The sequence below is a fragment of the Pleurodeles waltl genome, chromosome 2_2 (genome assembly GCF_031143425.1).
Source record: "Pleurodeles waltl isolate 20211129_DDA chromosome 2_2, aPleWal1.hap1.20221129, whole genome shotgun sequence".
Taxonomy (NCBI): domain Eukaryota; kingdom Metazoa; phylum Chordata; class Amphibia; order Caudata; family Salamandridae; genus Pleurodeles; species Pleurodeles waltl.
In genome coordinates, this window is record NC_090439.1 from 265631499 (window position 1) to 265647182 (window position 15684).

The 15684-nt window shown below is 51.1% G+C and overlaps 1 long non-coding RNA gene across 1 annotated transcript in view; it reads right to left on the reverse strand.

Moving 5' to 3' along the window:
- Positions 1-14900, reverse strand: part of LOC138282325 (uncharacterized) — a 101479-nt gene extending 86579 nt beyond the window's left edge. Inside the window, exon 1 of the long non-coding RNA XR_011200918.1 lies at positions 14770-14900. This is a non-coding gene — a long non-coding RNA (uncharacterized lncRNA). The remainder of the gene's footprint in view (positions 1-14769) is intronic.
- Positions 14901-15684: the final 784 nt, after the last annotated feature.

The following is a 15684-nucleotide window of genomic DNA, read 5'->3' on the forward strand; positions in this document are numbered from 1 at the left end:
AGTCACGGGCAGCACTTAGGTCGGACTGAACTGCTAGTGGGACAAGCAATAAAGAGAAATGGGTGTTATACAAGAAGACAAAAGGAAAAAGAAGAAAATAAGTAATTTAAAAAGACTATTAGGCCCATGTATCGCTTGTCTCACCATAACAATACTATTGTTGGTACTTCTGTCCTGCATTGGGTGGGTAATACATGATTCTGATTCAGAGGTCTCACCAACTACGCCACCACCTTCAGAACACAGCCATGTTTCCTTACCACCCCATGAGGAAGGACGACGTAAGGAATATGAAAACAATACCTTCATATCTATGTTACATCAACATCAGCTGGCTGTAAATAGAGCAAATTGTTGGATATGTGGCTTGCTACCGAGTTCCGTGCAAAGAAGGTTGCCATATATTTCATTCCCTTTTTCTTTTGATGGCTCCTGCAGCGCCTGGTATGAACTATCAGCCATTTGGGCTACCTCAATGGATGCTACTAATTCCGGACTATTAGTCACCCACCTATACCGGTTATGTTGGCCCACTGGAACGAGAGTTTATGGAACAAAGGAAGAAAAGTCAGAATATGCTAACCGACGAAATAGGTCTACTGACATATATTTTTTATCCTTTAATACCACACCCCGGATTGGCTGAAGATTTTTTGTAACACAGGTCAAGGCTCCACTTTGTTTTCAGAAAAGTGGTAATAGAAGTGTAGGTGCCAGTAACCGTAATGCTACAGTAATATTGAATGGAACTAATTGGCCTACCATGATACCATCACGAAACTCGTATTTTGTTTGTGGTAATAATGCCTACACCTCCTTGGTACCCACCTGGACCGGCACGTGTTACATTGCTTGGTTACTACCACCAACTTACACATCTGGCCCTCAACACCACAGGACTCAGAGAGGGGTAATATCTGCAGAAGATACCTCAGCACAAGAAGCATTGGAATACTTTAAAGGAGTCCTTCCATTTTGGGGCCCTATGATGAACAGTAGGGATATCAGACATCTCACACGAGTTGTGGAAGCAACAATAAATGAAACAGCAGGAGCTCTGAGTAACAGCACTGCAGAGCTCGCTGCTGACCGTCTTGTTACTCTTCAAAACAGAATGGTTCTTGACATCATCTTGGCGGACCGTGGTGGAGTTTGTACTTTGATCGGATCGAGCTGCTGCATTTATATTCCAGACAATGCCCCTTCAGTGTATAAAGCTATTCAAAGGTTGCATACGATAGCTTCCACAATACACCAAGACGAAGGAACATGGTCCTTGACCGACTGGTTTTGGGGCTTGATTTCCCAATGGGGCTGGAAGATACTAATATTCCTTTTTGTGCTCGCTGCTGTATTCCTCACCTGTTGTCTTTGTGTACAATGCCTACCTGCTTTGTGCAGTTGCTGTATGGCATCCCTTGCCCCCTGGCCTGTTCGCCCTCCTAAACACATGTCTATGCTGTCCCTTGAGCACGAAATAAAAGACCTTATGTCCATTAACATAGACACTGAATGATGTTCAAACTTGCCTCACAATGGCAAAAGGAGGGATTGAGAAAATGTACATAAACTTAATCATACACCATAGCTGCTAGGCATCTGTTTATCTTTATTATGTTGCCATGTGCTCGACAAACCTCCTGAACTTTGATGATTGATCTTGTGCTCGCAGCCTTGGGCTGCATCTGCTTATCACTGTAATTTACTTGTTCTAACCATAGTTCTGAGAATTTTTGTGCTTAATCAGTAACTGCCAGAACAGGTTTGTACAGGTCGTTTCCACCTCCTGCCAGCTGTATCTGTACTTTCTCCCACCACACGTGTATCCCTGAAATATTCTGAAGGCCTCAGAGGACCTTGAAGACGCTAGGGGTGGAGTTGTCCTCTGACTAAGCAGATTTGTGTGTATATAAGGTTGGGTCCCCCAGAGTGAAGGGGCAGCCTCCGTAGGATAGTCACTTGACGGTCCTGGGACTCTGTATTAGCTCGAGCTATAATCCATGTAATAAACTTCTCTTTATTCCTCCAGTTGGTGACTCCGCTTGATTTGTGTACTCTCTGCTAAACGGACCCTGAGGACTAGTGTGTCCCTCCACCGCTGAGAAGGAGACCCCGGTGGGGATTCTATCTTTCCTGGTTCCTCACTACGCCAACAGAACTAAGCCCACAGCATTATGACACACGAAGCACCGTGGCAGACATTCAATGACGCTAAACCATTGGCGGTACATACCCCTGCGCTCAAAATACGCACACTCAAACAAAACTACACCACATTGGACAATTTAAATAACACACACCTGACACACACATACACACACCACACAACCACACCACTATAAAACACACACACACATTACCAACAACCCTTTACCATTACAAACAAGTGCCACAAGAGAGATAGCAAGACCACAGACAAGACCACAGACACACACCACCATCACCTCTACACCATCCACGCACCCCACATCACACACCACAATACAGCTCCCCACACACCCTCACCCACACCACTCATACTACACCCAGGGCACCGCAATGACACCCCAAGTTCTCTGAGGAGGAGCTAAGGGTCATGGTGTAAAAACATCCGGGTAGAGTCACAGCTATGCGGATGACAGGTGCAGCAGACATCCATTGCAAGGAAAATGGAGCTATGGCGGAGAATCGTGGACAGGGTCAATGCACCCCAGAAAAAGGGATGACAACAAGAAGAGGTGGTATATTCCACAGCAGCAAGACACCAAATACCTGTACAGAGCTGTACAGTGGACCCCTACCTCCTCGCCCACAACTAACAACATGGGAGGAGCAAGTCTTGGTGATCATGCATCCTGAGGGCCTGGCAGGAGAAAGAAAGAGGTCTAGACTCTGGTAAGTCAAATCTTTATTACTATCACCCCCCCTTCCTGCATGCCATCACAAACCCCCACCCCTACCCTCACTCCTATCACTTCACCACCTCCCACATACCACACCATCACAAAACACTCATCCCAATACCAAGCCTTGCATGCAACATCAAAGAATGGACACCTCTCACAGACCTGCATTGACACCCATCACTAAAGCATTCACACTAGAGTCAATCACCTAGCACACAAAACACAAAATCAATCAATCAATCAATGCATTTGTAGAGCACACTACTCACCCGTGAGGGTCTCAAAGCACTTGAGGATGGGGGGAGCTGCTACTGCTCAAAAGCCAGGTCTAGAGGAGTCTTCTGAAGGTCAATAGGTCCTTGGTCTGCCGTAGGTGGATGGGGAGGATCTTCCAGGTCTTGGCCGTGAGGTAGGACAAAGATCTGCCACCGGGTGTTATTCTGTGGATGCGTGGGACAGTGGTGAGGGTGAGGTCGGCCGAGCGGAGCTGATGGTTCAAGGTGTAGAAGGTGAGACAATTGTTGAGGTATGCTGGTCCGTCATTGTGGAGTGGTCTGTGGGCATGGGTTAGGAGTTTGATTATGATCCTTTTGTTGATGGGAAGCCAGTGTAGGTCTCTCAGGTGGGCTGTGATGTGGCTGTGGCTGGGGATGTTGAGGATGAGGCGTGCAGAGGCGTTCTGTATCCGTTGCAGTCTTTTCTGGAGAGTTGCAGTGGTTCCCGCATAGAGAGCGTTGCTGTAGTCCATTCTGCTGATGATGAGGGCCTGGTTAACTGTCCTTCTGGTTTCAGTAGGGATCCACCTGTAGATTTTGTGGAGCATGCGAAGGATGTTGAAGCAGGAGGATGAGGCAGCGTTGACTTGTTGGGTCATGGAGAGTGATGAGTCAAGGATGAAACCCAGGTTGCGGGCACGGTTGGTGGGTGTTGGTGTGGCTCCCAGCGTGGGTGGCCACCAGGAGGTGTCCCAAGCGGAGGGAGTGGGGCCGAGGATAAGGACCTCTGTCTTATCTGAGTTTAGTTTTAGTCGACTGTTCTTCATCCAGTTGGCGACGTCCTTCATACCCTCATGGAGGTTGGTTTTGGCTGTGGCGGGGTCCTTGGTGAGGGAAAGGATCAGCTGGGTGTTGTCAGCGTAAGAGATGATGTTGAGGTTGTGAGATCGGATGATTTTGGTGAGCGGTGCCATGTAGATGTTGAAGAGTGTCGGGCTGAGGGAGGAGCCCTGTGGTACGCCGCAGATGGTCTTGGTGACTTCAGATATGAATGGAGGGAGGCGGACTCTCTGTGTTCAGTTGGAGAGGAAGGAGGTGATCCAGTCCAGGGCCTTGTCGCAGATCCCTGCGTCTTGGAGGCGTGTGCACAGGATGTGGTGGCAGACGATGTCAAAGTTGGCCAAGAGGCTCAGGAGGATGAGCGCTACGGTTTCGCCTTTGTTCAGGAGGGTCCGGATGTCGTCTGTGGCAGCGATGAGGGTAGTATCGGTGCTGTGATTGCTGGGAAAGGCGGATTGGGATGGGTCCAGAGTGTTGTTTTCTTCCAGGTGGTGGGACAGTTGCCTGTTGACAATCTTCTCGAGGACCTTTGCCAGGAACGGAAGCAGGGAGATGGGCCAGTAGTTATTGAGGTCCTTAGGGTCCGCCTGAGGTTTCTTGAGTAAGGCGTTGATCTCGGCGTGCTTCCAGCTTTCCGGGAAGGTGGCAGTCTCGAAGAAGCTATTGATGATCATACGGAGTTGGGGCGCGATGATGGAGCTCGATCTGTTGTAGATGTAGTGCGGGCAGGGGTCAGATAGAGAGCCAGAATGAATGTTGTTCATTACTTTGATGGTGTCAGTGTTGTTGACGTGTGTCCAGGAAAGCAGGAGTTTGGTGTGGTTGGGGGGGTTGATGAGTCGGAGGTATTGGTGGCTGCTGGTGGGGTCTTGTTGTTTAAGCTGTCGTGGATGTCTTTGATCTTGCATTGAAAGAAGGTGGCGAGGGAGTTATGGAGGTCTTGTGAAGGTGGGATGTTGTTGGTGCAGGAGCCGGGGTTGGAGAGTTCCTTCACGATGCTGAAGAGCTCTTTGCTGCTGTGCACATTGCTGTCGATACGTTCCTTGAAGGAGGATCTCTTGGTGGCCCGGATGAGCTGTTGGTGCTTGCGGATGGCGTTCTTGAGGACTGTGTGGGTGGCTAGTGTCTGTGCCACTTTCTCTCAAGATTGCGGCAAGCCTGCTTGGATTTCTGGAGGTCAGAGGTGAACCTTTCTGATGGCGCGGTTGTGAGAGGGTTTCTTGATCGGGGCGAGAATGTTGTCGCAGTGGTGGATTGATTGCCTGAGGTTGCGGGCGGCTGGTTCGGCGTCAGTGGGGTCAGCTGGTGGGGCTCGGGTGAGGGTGAAGATCAGCCGGTCGTTGGTGATCTTGTTCCAGCTGCGGCTGCCGATCATTTGGTGGTAGTGGGTTTATTAAAGGTGAAGTGGACGCAGTGGTGGTTGGTCCAGTGGAGTTCGGTGGTGTGGCTGAAGGCGACGTGTCTGCTGGTGGAGAAGATGGGGTCGAGCGTATGTCCGGTGGAGTGGGTGGGAGACGTGACGAGTTGATTGAGTCCAAGGTTGGTGAGGTTGTCGAGCAGGGCAATCGAGGTGCTGTCATGGTGTTTTTGAGGTGGAAGTTCAGGTCCCCGAGGAGGATGCAGTCTGTAGATGCAAGGGCTTGAGTGCTGATGACGTCGGCAATGGAGTTGCTGAACTGAGGTCGAGATCCGGGGGGTTTGTAGATGAAAGTAACCCTGAGGGTGGTCTTGGGGTTGATGTGGATTTGCAAGTGCATGTGTTTGGCGGTGCTGAGGGGGTCTTGGTGTTGGTTAAGATTCTGATGTTGTTCCTGTGGACAATGGCGATCCTTCCTCCCGGTCTGTTGATGCTGTCTCGGCGGGTGATCTTGTAACCATCTGGGATGGCTATGGCGATGTCGGGAGCTGAGGATGGGTTCATCCAGGTCTCTGTCAGGAAGGCGATGTCCGGGGAGGAGGTGACGAGAAGGTCCCAGAGTTCGATGGCGTGGTTGTGGATGGAGTGGGTGTTGAGAAGGATGCATCTGAGGTGGTTGCGTCTCATTGTGGTGGGTGAGGTGGTGGCTCGGAGGGTGGGGAAGTTGCTGCTCCGGCAGGAAAATAGTCAGTGGGTGAGCTTTGGTGAGGCCTGGAAGCAGGTGGTAGAGCGGCCTGTGGTGATGGCATGGAGGGCGTTGGCGTCATAGTGGCGTCTGGTGCTGAGGGATCTCGGAGGCCAAGGGGACTGACGGGCGCAGACGGGCTTGCCTCTGGGGTTAAGAGGGGGAGGTGGGAGGGAGGAGCAGCTGGGATGCAGGAAGGAAGCGCGTATGGGTGCACAAGGAGGGCGGGCCGCGGGGGATAAAGCAGCAGATAGACCACGGGGAAGCTGAGAAAGGCAGGAAAGCAGCAAAATAAGGCACAAAAAATAAAAATGGAGCAAGAAAACAGAGAAACAGTGAAAAAGGCACAACAAATAGAAACAGAGCAAGAAAACAGAGAAACAATAAAAAAAAAACAGTGAAAAACAGACACAAGGCAAACAGACGGACAATACTTATGGCACCACAAGACCACCAGGGATGAGGCGCAGGCAGGGGTCTGCGGGTGGAGGAGGGCCTCGAACTCTCAGTAGCAGCTGCGAGGGTGGGGAGAGGGACACGGGCACAAGGGTGGAGCTGTGTGGCATGGGGAGCTTCTCCTGACCTCAAATGCAGGTTAAGGGTTGCTCTCCTCACCGTGCAGTGGCCGCCATGAAGAGGGGGAGGTGGGAGAGAGGAGCAGCTGGGAGACGGGAGGGAAGCTCGAATAGGCGTGCTAGGGGGTGGGGCCACGGGGGACGCAGCAGCAGGAAAACCACAGGGGAAGCTGAGAAAGGCAGGAAAGCAGCAAATTAAGGCACAAAAAATAGAAACAGAACAAGAAAACAGAGAAACAGTAAAAAACTGAAAAACAGACACAAGGCAAACAGACAGATAATACTAACGGTACCACTAGACCACCAGGGATGAGGTGCAGGCGGGTGCCTGCGGGTGGAGGAGAGCCTCGAACTTGCAGTAGCAGCTGCGAGGGCGGGGAGAGGGACGCGGGCACAACGGTGGAGCTGTGTGTCGCGGTTTGCTTCTCCAGACCTCAAAAGCAGGTCAAGGGTTGCTCCACACAAGACAAACCCATGCACAAGATGACACACACAGAAACAATAACACTGCATTTACATCCCCAGAGGTCCCCCACCCAACGTCACCAGAGAGGGGGTGCCAGCAACTTCCAGACCACCCCTAGAAGAGGCCCACGTGATGACAGCACCTCTGGACGCCTGGATCTGGATGACCAACCTGACCCTTCAGGGATCTCCGGACACTCGGTTACCCAGGCTCAGTCCCATACCACCACAGAGCCTTCCCCCCTCAGGAAACACCAGCAGAGAACCCACTCAGTGGGCCCATACCTCTGTCCCCAGGACATATCAATCAGCAGTGTGTCCACCACTACAGGGACCCCACGCCACTCCAAAAACACAGGATGATCAAGGACCTGTGGTCAGTGGCAAAGGGCACACGGTTCAGGGGAAAGAGGCACAGGACAACAGGGAAGCTGGGAGGACTGCTCTGCAACAGAGGGAGGACAGGCCCAGGGAACCGACTCTCCAGGAGGCACTTACCAACATCCTGGGAGCATACCACCATTCCCAGGAGATGATGGGCCAGATACTGGACAAGTTGCAGGAGACCCTGCGGCTGCAGGAGGGACAGTACCTGGGGATCAGGGAGGACTTGAAGTCAATAAACACCACCCTGGTCACCACTGCAGGAGTGCTGGCTGACATGGGCAACACCATGAGGGAGGCAGTGGCACACCACTGGGCCCTTGACACTAGCCAAACCGATCAACAGCCTTACACCTCCGCTGCCGCTAGTGGACAGGAGGCCCCATCACAGGACCAACAGGCTGCCAGCACCCCACCCCCTGCAGAAAGAGAACCACCCCGCAAACGGTCCCTGCAATCCAGGTAGAAGGCAGAGAACATTGCCAAGACCCCCGCCAGGAAATAAGACTCTCCTGAATGTCACCCTTGTGTATCACTCTGTCACCCTGTCCACCTTGAACTGCCATTGCTCCCCTTCCTATGCCCCCTTGGACAATGCACCTGTGATACAAATAGACTGGACTACGACCTGGACTTTCCTCCATCATCAACCGAGCCCATTGCACATCCCCCTCTAATCATTAGCACTTAAATAAACACCATTTGAAAAAATACATGTATGGAATCTGTCAAATCATTTAACCATGTATTCTTTTAACAAGCTTTAAACACTGCAATATAACTGTACAGTATTGTATACATAGGAATAACCTGTAATTGGCTGCAGTCAACACACCAGGAGCGATAGTGGGACACAACTATCTGAAAATAGAGATGCCAAAGGGTACAGTAGGTGGCATAGAATTTGGAAAATCAGCCTGCCAGTGACAGTCAAATACAAAACTGTCAATGTAAAGTGTAATTACAGTGTCTTACCTGTGTGTCATTGGAAGTACTGTCTTATAATAGTACTTCTGCTGTCATCATCCTTATCCTCTGCCTCCACATCTTCACTGTCCATAGGGTCCACTTCTGCCACACGCCCATCTCCAGCCTCATTCTCCAGCAGAAAATGCACCTGGCAACGTAAGGCAATGTGCAACATACAGCATGCCTCGATGATCTGGCACACCTTCTTGGGTGAGTAGTACAGGGATCCACCTGTTAGGTGGAGGCAAAGAAACCTGGCCTTCAGGAGGCAGAATGTCCTTTCTATTATTCTTCTTGTTCACCCATGGGCCTCATTGTAATGTTTCTCTGTCTTGTCCTGGGATTCCTCACAGGGGTCAGGAGCCACGAGAGGATGGGGTAACCAGAGTGACCTGCAAATATCAAGGGACACACACTAACCCTTAGAGCCCAAACCATACCCATACACCAACATCCATTGGGTGGGAACTAGGGCTTACCTATGTGCCACACCCGGTGCTTCTGGAGTTGAGCCTTCACATATGGGATGCTGCTATTCCTCAGGATAAAGGCCTCATGTACAGACCCAGGATACTTTGCATTGACATGGGAGATGTACTGGCCCGCCAGGCACACTATCTGCACATTCATGGAGTGAAAGCTCTTTTGATTTATGAACACCTGATCATTTCTCCAAGGGGGGACAAATGCAATATGTATACCATCAATAGCCCCAATAATGTTGGGGATATGTCCCATTGCATAGAAATCACCTTTCACTGTGGCCAAATCCTCCACCTGGGGAAAAATGATGTAGCTGCGCATGTGTATAATCAGGGCAGACAACACTCTGGTCAGCGCTACTGAGAACATTGGCTGAGACATTCCTGCTGCCAAGCCCACTGTAGGGGGATCCTAGTGGGCTGACGGATAGCAGATACCAGGTCAGGTTCCAATTGGGCACATAGCTCGGTGATTGTGTCCCTGTCCAGTATTTAGGTGAGGATAATGTGCCTGTCCTCCATTGTGGCCAAGTCCACCAGGGGCCTGTACACTGGGGATCTCTCCATCTCCGATTCATCCGGAGCGGTTGCAATCTAGGGGGCAAACGGTGAATAGCTGGTCAGTATCCCATATTTCAAAACACAACACTGCATTGCATGTTGTAACTGTAACACAAGATTGCTGTATAGGCCCAAATGGTGCATATGTGTACTGTGACGCAGTTAGGTGCCATGGCCTGCCCTCCTCCCAAAATGGCATCCGCCTGACCTGTATGGAGTGACTTGTGGAAATGAGGTAATTCCGCTGATGTTGCGCCGTTGAGGGAGGCGGTCGAAAACCGCAGTGCAACTCCTCATTGGATCCCTTTGGGCCCTAGGAGTTACAGTGGCCGATGGTGATGTACGCCGGCGGTGACGGTATGTACCGCCACAGACGTGACCGCCATTTTCTATCTGTTCCCCTACTTGCTACCTGACCTTCAACAGGAGAGGACCTACACTGCAAGTGCTGCTGTGACCTGTGTCTGGAACCGACCATGGCTCGGTGTCTGGAGAAAGGGCCCCTGCCTTCACCACTGTGGAGTTGGAGAGACTGTGGGTGGGGTCCTATCCCAGTACTGAATGTTGTATGGGCCTCCAGAGCAACAGGTGAGTACACTGTGAACACGATGCATGGAGCATAACTGCATGGAGTGCTGTGTGTGAGGGCCTCGTGTAAGGGGTGGGTTGGTGGAAGGGTCCTGGGCAGCATGCTGCATGTATGGAGGGCAATGTGTGTGCGTAAGGGGATGGGAGGGCTATGGTGGGATATGAGTGTAACAGGCCAGACAGTCTGCCTGATACCTTTTTTCTATGTGTATTTTCCTTCAGGTCAGCGCCCATCAGAAAAAGGGTATATGGTGTGCCATCGCCAAGGACGTGTGGACCCTCGGGGTCTATGGCAGGCGGAGCACCCACTATCAGAAACAGTGGGAGGACCTGAGCTGCTGGGGATAGCCTCCCAACAAGGAAGGGGTGCCCGTTGAACCCTGACACCCCTGATGGCCCGCATACTGGCAGTGGCCTATCCGGAGCTGGATGGGCACTTGAGGGCATCACAGCAGCCACAAGGGGGTGAGTACAGTTTCCAAATATACTACTTGTGCTTGGTGGGGTGGTCTCCAGGTGGTGGATTTGGGCCTGTGGGTGCCCCTAGGCCAGGCCGGACATTGCAGGGTAGGTCCCATGTTGGGCAGGGTATTATGTGAACTACCTCCAACCAAGCTAGTAGGCATCCAATACTGGGCAGGGGGTCTGTAGGTCTCAGTTATGCTTTTAGTGGTGTTAGGTATTACTGTCCATGGGCTGGTGACTAGCATTGTGACTGGTAGTGCATTGCCTCATGCGTAGGGCTGTTCCCTGTGTGTGTGTGTGTGTGTGTGTCGTGTACGCCAACGGCGGTGTTGGAGCAGCCATTGACCCAGTGTATCCTTTGTCTCTTCCCCCCCTTTTTGTTTTGTCACCCTGTCCTTCTGTGCATTAGCACCATCTGGCGGAGGAGCTGAGGCACCGACGATGGATGGAGCTGCATCCCACATGGCCCAGGAGGCAGAATCCACCAACGGTGAGGGCACCAGTAGCACAGAGGGTAAGAGGAGCACCACGGCAGGGACAGGAGTGAACAGTTCGGACAGTGATACCTCCTCCGATGGAAGCTTCCTGGTGGTGGCGGACACCTCTGTGGCCACCTCAACTACAGGTACAACTGCCATCCCCTGTATCAGCACCGCCCTCCCAGCAGCCCCAGGAGGGTGGGCATCTCCTTCGCCCCAGGCACCTCAGGCCCTGCTCCAGTTAGCCATGCTGCCCTTAGTGAGGAGGCTATTGACCTCTTACAATCCATCTCTGTTGGGCAGTCAACCATTGTGAATGCCATCCAGGGGCTGGCAGCCCATTTGCAGCAAACAAATTCATTCCTGGAGGGCATTCACTCTGGTATGGAGGCCCAACAGAGATCAATCCAAGCTCTGGCCTCTTCTCTGATGGCAGCCATTGTCCGTGTTTCTAGCCTCACCCCTCCAACTTCCTCTACCCAGTCCCATTCACCTCAACCCTAAACTATCCCAAGCACACAGGCAATACCAGCATGCACCCAGGACAACACACAGGAGTGGTTCAGGCAAACACAAGCATCACACATGATCCCACAAGCACTCACACAAACAACATCCAGATGCAGACATACCAACATCCACTGCCTCCACTGTGTCCCCACCTCCTCGTCGTCCACCTCCCTCCCAGTAGCGTCTACACACACACCTGCATGCACTACATCCTCATCCACTACCTTCATCACCTCCACATCCATGCACATGTCCCCTGTGTCCTCTCCCACTGTGTCTGTGCCCCTTCCTCCCAAAGTACACAAATGCAAGCACTCAGACACCCAACACCCATCCACCTCGCAACAGCATCCAGCCCATGCACCTGCACCCAAACACAGCAGACAGACACCACCTACACCCACTTCCTCTTCCTCCACTCTCAAACCTTCACCCTCTTCCTGCACCAATGTCCCTAAGCTTTTACTCACCACCATTGGCCTCTTCCCTACCCCCACCATCCTTCACGGCGGGCCAGGGTGGTCAGAACCCAAGTGAGCATCTCAGCCACCCGGTCCACGGCCACAGTAGTGTCGACAGCTCCTGCAGGTTAGAGAGGATCCCGGGAACTAGCCAGCAGTACTGGGAGTGGGAGTGCACCAGGAGCATCAAGGAAGGGCAAGGAGGCACCACCAGCTGCAAAAGGGATGGACAAGGAGGCACCACCAGCTGCAAAAGGGAAGGGCAAGGAGGCACCACCAGCAGCAAAAGTGAAAGGCAAGGGCCTAGCACCTGCAGGCAGGAAGATCACGAGGCCTGGTGCTGGGACACATTCGGAGCCCCCACCACCAACCATGGCGGTTAAGCCGCCTGAGGCTGTCGGGGAAGGGCTGAAGCCTCCCCCCTACTGCCAGCCCCGCCACCAGCGCCACCACCAGCACCACTGCCAGCAGCAGCAGCCCCAGTGGGCAGCCGTCCGAGGCAGCAGGGGATGGGCTGGAGCCTCCCTCCCACTGCCAGCCCCGCCACCAGCACCGCCACCAGCACCACTGCCAGCAGCAGCAGCCCCAGTGGGCAGCCATCTGAGGCTGCAGGGGAAGGGCTGTAGCCTCCCCCTCCACTGCCAGCTCCGCTACCAGCAACGCCATCAGCACCACTGCCAGCAGCAGCAGCCCCTGTGGGCAGCCATCCAAGGCTGCACGGGAAGGGCTGGAGCCTCCCCCCCCACTGCCAGCCCCACCACCAGCACCGTCACCAGCACCACCATCCCATTTTTTGACAGAAAACAGAGGTGTTTTTTGCAAAGTGCCTACCTGTAGATTTTGGCCTCTAGCTCAGGCGGCACCTAGGGAAACATACCAAACCTGTGCATTTCTGAAAACTAGAGATGTAGGGGAATCCAAGATGGGGTGACTTGTGTGGCTCTGACCAGGTTCTGCTACCAAGAATCCTTTGCAAACCTCAATATTTGGCTTAAATAACACATGTTGCTCACATTTCTGTGGCAGAAAGTTCTGGAATCTGAGAGGAGGCACAAATTTCCTTCCACCCAGCGTTCCCCCAAGTCTTCCGATAAAAATGATACCTCACTTGTGTGGGTAGGCCTAGCGCCCATGACAGGAAATGCCCCAAAGCAGAACGTGGACACATCCCATTTTTTGACAGAAAACAGAGCTGTATTTTGCAAAGTGCCTACCTGTAGATTTTGGCCTATAGCTCAGCCGGCAACTAGGGAAACCTACCAAACCTGTGCATTTCTGAAAACTAGAGACCTAGGGGAATCCAAGATGGGGTGACTTGTGGGGCTCTGACCAGGTTCTGTTACCCAGAATCCTTTGCAAACCTCAAAATTTGGCTAAAAAAAACACATGTTCCTCACATTTCTGTGGCAGAAAGTTCTGGAATCTGAGAGGAGGCACAAATTTCCTTCCACCCAGCGTTCCCCCAAGTCTCCCGATAACAATTATACCTCACTTGTGTGGGTAGGCTTAGTGCCCGTAAAAGGAAATGGCCCAAAACACAACGTGGACACATCAAATTTTTTCATAGAAAACAGTGCCTACCTGTGGATTTTGGCCTGTAGCTCAGCCGGCACCTGGGGAAACGTAGCAAACCAGTGCATTTTTGAAAACTAGAAACCCAGGGAAATCCAACATGGGGTGACTTGTGGGGCTCTGACCAGGTTCTGTTACCCAGAATCCTTTGCAAACCTCAAAATTTGGCTAAAAAAACACATGTTCCTCAAATTTCTGTGGCAGAAAGTTCTGGATTCTGAGAGGAGCCACAAATTTCCTTCCACCCAGCGTTCCCCCAAGTCTCCCGATAAAAATGATACCTCACTTGTGTGGGTAGGCCTAGTGCCTGCGACAGGAAATGCCCCAAAGCACAACGTGGACACATCCCATTTTTTGACAGAAAACAGAGGTGTTTTTTGCAAAGTGCCTACCTGTAGATTTTGGCCTCTAGCTCGGCCGGCACCTAGGGAAACCTACCAAACCTGTGCATTTTTGAAAACTAGAGACCAAGGGGAATCCATGATGGGGTGACTTGTGGGGCTCTGACCAGGTTCTGTTACCCAGAATCCTTTGCAAACCTCAAAATTTGGCTAAAAAAACACATGTTCCTCACATTTCTGTGGCAGAAAGTTCTGGAATCTGAGAGGAGGCACAAATTTCCTTCCACCCAGCGTTCCCCCAAGTCTTCCGATAAAAATGATACCTCACTTGTGTGGTATGCCTAGCGCCCGCGACAGGAAATGCTCCAAAGCACAACGTGGACACATCCCATTTTTTGACAGAAAACAGAGCTGTATTTTGCAAAGTGCCTACCTGTAGATTTCTGTTAGGGTTTGTGCACAGCAAAGAGCATGTCCCCTCTCACTGCACTAGTGGGTTCTGTAATATCTCCCTTTTAAACTTACTATTGAAAGCCTTTCTTGTTATCTCACCTTCCCCCCCCCTAGGCTTCTGTGTATGTTGTTTAATGTGCTGTTTTGTTTACACATTGGGCCTTGCTTTTACCAAGGCTTCTTTAAAACACTCCGCTCTAGGCCATGTGTTAATTTAACTCATTTGCATAATAACTGAAACTCTGCACACCTTTCAAGAACATGTGCAGCATGTGAGGACCACACCCAGCTCTTCAAACCACACCCAGCTCTGCACACCTTTCAAGAACATGTGCAGCATGTGAGGACCACACCCAGCCCTGTCTATAAAAGGCAGCCCCGGAGCCTCACCCAGTGCTTGTGCTCGTCTACCTCCCGCTTACCTCAGGACAGATCCCTCGGCGCTGGCACTCCTGCTCTCTACAGACTTTCATTGGCTTCAATGGGCGCAGCTGCTGGCTCTTTCTTCTTCCGGTTTCCGGTTCCTCCTTGCCTCAGCCTCTCTCCTACAAGCAACCTGCAAAAGAGAAAGAAGACAAGGTTAGACTGATCAGTATCTCTTGCCAGCAACAAGTAAGTGCAAAACTTTTATTACCTGAAAGAACTTTGACAACAATTTCTGGATTCGCGTATAGACAATTTGAAACAAGATACCTTCCACGAACATTGTGATTCAAACTCTTTGTTACAAGAATACTTTGCGGAACTTTGTGAGGCAAACAGTAAATCAAGGACTTGCACAAATTACATGCTGTATTTTGACGTAAAAGTACAGTATTTGTTTTATAAAAGATTCTGGAAATATGGGAAAAGTGAGTCTGCTATTGGGAATTTAGGCTTTAGTTATATTAAGATGAATGTTTGATATTGGTAATTCTGATAACGGTATTTGTTTAATGTTTTAGAAGCTTTAGAGTAATAGAAAGCACATCCCAGAGCAGTAACACATTCCAAACCTGGAAACTAGAGACCAGGATCCAAGAGGTACTTTTAGAAGAAATTTTTTAATAAATAAAGGGATAGTCAGGAACCCAGTTAGAAATAGGTTGTTCTTATCCATTCTTTGTTTATGTTTCATTAGGCACTAGTTTCTACAGAAGTCAGAGAGGGCCGCAGATTTGTGCAGCACTTCAACAGTGGAAACGCAAGAACGGTGTTGTCTCTTTATTTTATTTTATCCACTTCCCCCCTTCCCTTGAGCTTCTGTTCTTAGTGCACTGTTTTAAAAACTAGTGTGCTGGAACAAGCAGTTTCAGGGTGGGGTCGGATTGTCTTCAACCTCCATCAGAACTGAACAA